The 5,702-nt window shown below is 32.0% G+C and overlaps 1 pseudogene; it reads right to left on the bottom strand.

Moving 5' to 3' along the window:
* Positions 1-1,496: 1,496 nt before the first annotated feature.
* Positions 1,497-2,207, bottom strand: LOC143614892 (VQ motif-containing protein 4 pseudogene; annotated as a pseudogene).
* Between the last annotated feature and the right edge of the window lie 3,495 nt (positions 2,208-5,702).

The following is a 5,702-nucleotide window of genomic DNA, read 5'->3' on the forward strand; positions in this document are numbered from 1 at the left end:
AATTTAGATGTTAATTAAAAAATATAAAGTTTGTTAAGTCTTATTTGTGTAATTTAACTGACGACGGAAATTTGAGTCATAGTTATATTTTTTTGTATTGAAAAAGTTACTTAGGAATGTGTCTGGTCCGACTCGAACCAGAATGAAAACTTTCTACTTTCTAGTATTTGACGATATATAACTGGCTCTCAAATTTTCAGCTCCCATGAAATTAATTCCTAGTGCGTCGATGGTAATAAATATTTTGTTCAACCCGACAACTTAGTTAGCCTATTTATTACAATCTGTTTGCGGCGCGCTTAACCTCTTTACATCTCTACAACTTGATTTCAATTCATTTACAACCCACCAACTAGTTGACTCATTTAGATAAATGATTTATCCGGGTCATGTTCAAATTACATTTAGAATTTACACTTTCCAAATGTGAAGAATTTGATGTGAATTCGTTGTACACGAATTAATTATTCTCGACACAAATATAGTATATAGTGATGATTTTAATTCAAGTCAAACTTTGTCAAATAAAGTATATGAAACTTGACTAGATAAAATGTTGTGTTGTATAGCCTTCTTGGTTTCTAAGAACATCGGTTATGTCCGACACTCACAACAATGATTTGCGAATTTGTGATTAAATTTCTACTACGTTTGTGTTACGGTATTAGGTGATGATATTCATACGGATTAGTCATTTAATTGTAATAAAAATCAATATATTTTTCATTATGTCTTTTGACCGAATTTTGATATGCTAAATTTTTAAACTTATTTAAAATGCATGCATTTATAAAATATTTAAGACAATGAATGATTACCATTTGAAATGATCATACTTTTCATTAGGTGTCTTTCCAAATGCAATGAAATGTTTAATTTGAATAAATTATTTACCATATAAATTTAAATACAGATTAGCTTTTTGTGTATGCCATCTCTTTGCGTAATGACATACTAATCATACTAATCTTTTCCGTATCATTTCAGTTTTAACAGATGTCACCGAAAGGATAAATATATATTAGTTAGAAGTTGATAAGGTCCTTTTCACTTAAGTGTATGATCATTATACTCACGTCAACAAAATACTATTTGCATAGTCTTGACATATTAATTTTCTAAAATACTTAAAACGGACTTCAAAACTTTAATACATCAATGATTTTGCATATATTCATCCGGGTTTTCATCTCACTATCTCACTGTATGTTACGCCAGAGAATTAGCCTTTGTGATGGCACAACAGATGTTAAGTGGCAGTTGACGGTATGGTTTTCCGGGAAACGCCCAAACCAAATTTTGAAACCAGCGTGGACCCGGTTAAGACAACAATGTCTGGCCAGAATAGGGCATCGGAGTTTTCCAAATTTAGATAGTGCGGTAGCCTAAATACAAGAAAGTAATCGTTCTAAAAAAATGATTTTAACATATATTTTTTAATGATATTATTAACTTTTTTTTATGAATATTCTGACAATTTGATTTAGTTACACAACCAAATTTAGAACTATGTTTAATGCATTGACGATATAAAAAAAATAACTAAAACAAACATTAAAACTGGATAGACATTTCAAATTTGATGCATTTCAGATTACCCAAGACATTATTATTAAAATGAAAATATCAATTAAATGAAGAATTATTGAAAATAGAGATCCACATAATCCAAATTGTACATATAAAGCAAAAGATTTCTAACCCATCGATAATTAATAATAATCACTAAACCAACGACGATGACTTCACCGGAAAAAGAGGCAACAGCTGCGGCGTCTCACGCGGCGTCGCCGGACTAAGAGCCAACGCCGGAAAATCAAGAATGCTGGGTGAAAGCAATTCATGAGTTCTCAAAGACGACCCGATATTCGGCCCAGATGGGTTGATCATCAACCCGTTTTTGAGTGTGTTACGACGTTCATGAAGCTTGAACCCTTGCTTCTTCTGTTGACCTGTTTTGACCGGTGGTAAGGATATCTTTGACTGAAGCTGTTGGGTGGTTTTGTTTGATCCGGTTAGCATCTGGACTACTTGTTTGAAGTTTGTGGTGTCAGCTTGGACAAAGGTTGTTGGGCTGTATGGATTTGGTTGGTATGTTGGTGTTGTTGGTGGTGTTTGGGTGGTGTGTTTGTTGCTGCTGCTGCTGCTGCTGCTGGAGGAAGAGTTGGTCGGAGATGGGATATTCTTCATGGTTGTGGTCAACTTTGGTTTGGTTGGTGAAAGATGATGAGTTCAAGAAGTGAGAGACAAGAGAATTTATAAGAGGTTTGAGGTCTTGGTGTGTTGTGTTGGGTTGACTTCGGATTCAACTATGTGGGTCATTGTCAACTTAGTTAAAAAAATCCTTCATCTTTTTGACTATTTTAGGTTATGCCCTTCTAATTAGGGTGTGTGAAAAGTAATGTGGTTTGAATAGTTTAAATGGTTGAAACTCGTTTGAAAAAAGTTTGCTTGAAATGGACTTGTATTAAATTCAAGTCGAAGTGAACTATAGCTCGTTGGCCTGTGTTATCTGTCTAAGCAGCGTGTTTCGTTTTTAATACTTAGGATGACGTATGTTTGAAAATTGTAAAAAAGAATTTTACTCTGTAAGAAGAAATCTCAAGTATTTTATCTGAATTCCACGTTAACCTAATCTCAAAGAGGTAACTAGGGCCATTCGATTTGTGTCATGCTCGTTCATGTTGTATCCAAGCACCATGTATACTTAACAAACAACATGTTTATTTTAGTAGTAAATCGTTTTATTACGGCTAATTGTATTACTTTCATCTTGATTAGATTTGGATAGTAGTTCCTTAAAGGCGCCAAATAATAAGCTTAGATGCGCTACACTTGTAGTTATTAGGGTTATGAAGAAGCTGTGAAACCTTGCTAGTTGCATAAGAAGTCGATGAATGAGTCAGGACTAGCTACCGAAAGGCATCAACAGTATATTGAGATAGCAAATTGAGTCCATAGGCAAACTAGAATACCAAGAGGGTTGACATCCAATAAAGACAATATGAGACAAGGACCCGTATAGACTGAAACTACTAAACCGTTATAAATAAATATGTTGTTGGGAAAATGGAAGAACATCATAAAACATGTATTGCATGTATCTCCAAGAAACCGGGTGTACACGAAGCTTTAATGAAACGCCTTAATGCGGCGCAACCGCCGCACTTCTGCCCTTTTTTATGGATAACATTACCTATTCAATAAATTTGATATAAATTTGATTGATTTATACGAGTTGATTTTATATTACGATAAAGTGAGACCACCCCATCTCTAAAAGTGTCCGTCAATTCAAACTAGGAGAACTAATAGTAGGCTCTCATATATCTGACTTAGGTTCATAAGCTCTTTTTATCGAAAGAAAACATAATTGACTATCTTAACCTTAGCAGTTCCAGGGATAATCCGTTATACATTCTTGATTCCCATGTGGGGCTAAAATGCAACCTAACCCAATGTCGATATTGAAAGTCTTATGCAAAATTCATCATTTTCTTGAAGTTGTTGGCACATACCGCTCTCGACTATCGTAGATGTGTTTATTCGTGAAAAAGTAATCGATGATGCATCTCTATTACCTGAGTTTTTTTTTATTATTTTGCGAAGACTGAGGGTTACGATATAAACATTCATTCAAATTTTCAGAAGGTTGGCAAATCTTGGTAATAATAATAATGTAATCAATGTATACATACACATAACTAGTGAATGAGTCACGAAACTAGATAAACAAGGATGTAATAAAAAATGCTTAAAAGTTTTATATATATATAAATTTAGGTTTTTGGCAATTGTATAATAGAGATGACATTGAGGTGTGTACTTTGATAGTCTCAACTCATATACGTGGTTGTAAAACCGTGTCCCATACCTGCGCAATACCTATCAAGTATCAATTATACCCTCTAGTTTGCTAAAAATTACCGTTAGAATTTCCAAATATATTTCTTACTATTTAAATATTGTATAACTTTATTTTATTACCCAAAACAAAAACAGCCATAAATACAAAAACAAAAAATAATAAATTAGTAAATTATTGTATTACATAGTGACAAATCTATAACTTCTAATTAAGAGCTACACATTTTGCCCCATCTTACTCCAATATTAAACAAACTTTTTAAAAAATTTATAATAATAATAATAATAATAATAATAATAATAATTTTACCATTCTTGAAATTTGTGCTTCAGAAATTGTTAACTAAATATTTGCTTCATATTCTTCTGCAAATATTTGAAATTTATATTTATATACCTCTTATTTTATAAAAAAAAATGTTAATGCTTGATAAATTTATGGTTTATTGTATATCAATTATTTAATTAATTACCCATGTATTACAAAAGTCTCAAACTAATGAAAATATAAAGAGAAATAATGTATTTACAAGTATGATTTGGGTATGTATGTTTCAGGGTATTAAGTCGGTATCATCTAATAAGATACAAGTCTTGACTCGTGAAAGTTTTTAAAACTAATCTTATACTTAAATATCCGTTCCATTATTCATCTCGAATTTTTAGGTTTCAATTTTTCTCAATTGGATTTGGTTCTTTTGTCATCCATATTCTAGAAATTGTCATATAACACCATTAATCAAAATAAGATAAATCATGTAGGCAACATTGACTTGTTGGTCGGCCATCATATAACAATCGAATTACCAAACTTTTGAAAGTTGACTATTTTACAAAGCAATGGCATTTATTTGTCTTTTATTAAAATTTGGTTGAAATCATTGGCCAGCTAAGAAAAGCATACGCCGGTTTGACTTAAAGGTGTCTACAGTAAATAGCTGTGTGAAAATTGTTCAAAGCTAGATGAATCGTAATCAGCCCGAAATATAATTTACTTATTTTGTAATGATTATCAGATATCATAAAATTGTTTAAGAACTATAGCATTTCGTAATTTATTGGAAAATCCACTTTGCACCGAAACAGTGCTTTACCCCTAGATGTCCAGTCAACTGCTGCGCCTCAACGCATTTCGGGGAATTGAAACCCTTCTTATTGGATGATCGTGAGACTTGCCAAAAATCGAAATTCTTGATCAATGGAGGAACAATATCACCATTTTTGTTCAATAAGATACCAAAGTGGATGATTGACTCATTCCATACTAGAAAGAATCGCAGGAAATCCTTTGATAACACGGATTCCTATTTCTCAATGATATTAACATTAAATATGTGTAACTACACTAAAATAAAATGAAGTATATACCTTATATGCCATTCACAAAATATGTTGTAAAATTTTTGGTTGGTTCGAAGAATTAGTGGTTATCACTAATTTTAGGACGAAGCTTATGACAGGTCAACGACACATATTAAATAGCAAATTGATATCATAGCCAAATTAGACAACTCACCTTTGTTACAATCGGACATTAACTTTGTAAACGGGCAATAGTTAGTCCCGATTGGGTCAAACAAAGCTATAAGTGGTTATAGATAGCTATATAATATTTATACGAGTTAAAACATAGTCATAGTTGGTTAACATAGTTGATTTTGGTCTAAATTACAATATTCATCTAAATTACAATACTTACTGAAATCTAGTTATACCTATACCGTCGATCTTAGCAATAATTGGTCAAATAAAAATAATTCCTTTCAAAGGGATCCTTAATATGATTAACCAAGATCATAAATGGTCAAAACATAACCATAAATGGTCAAACACAC

Source organism: Bidens hawaiensis, unplaced genomic scaffold (assembly GCF_021521415.1).
Source record: "Bidens hawaiensis isolate Kalapana, Puna unplaced genomic scaffold, B.hawaiensis_p1.1 tig00041225_1, whole genome shotgun sequence".
NCBI classification, from domain to species: Eukaryota; Viridiplantae; Streptophyta; class Magnoliopsida; order Asterales; family Asteraceae; genus Bidens; species Bidens hawaiensis.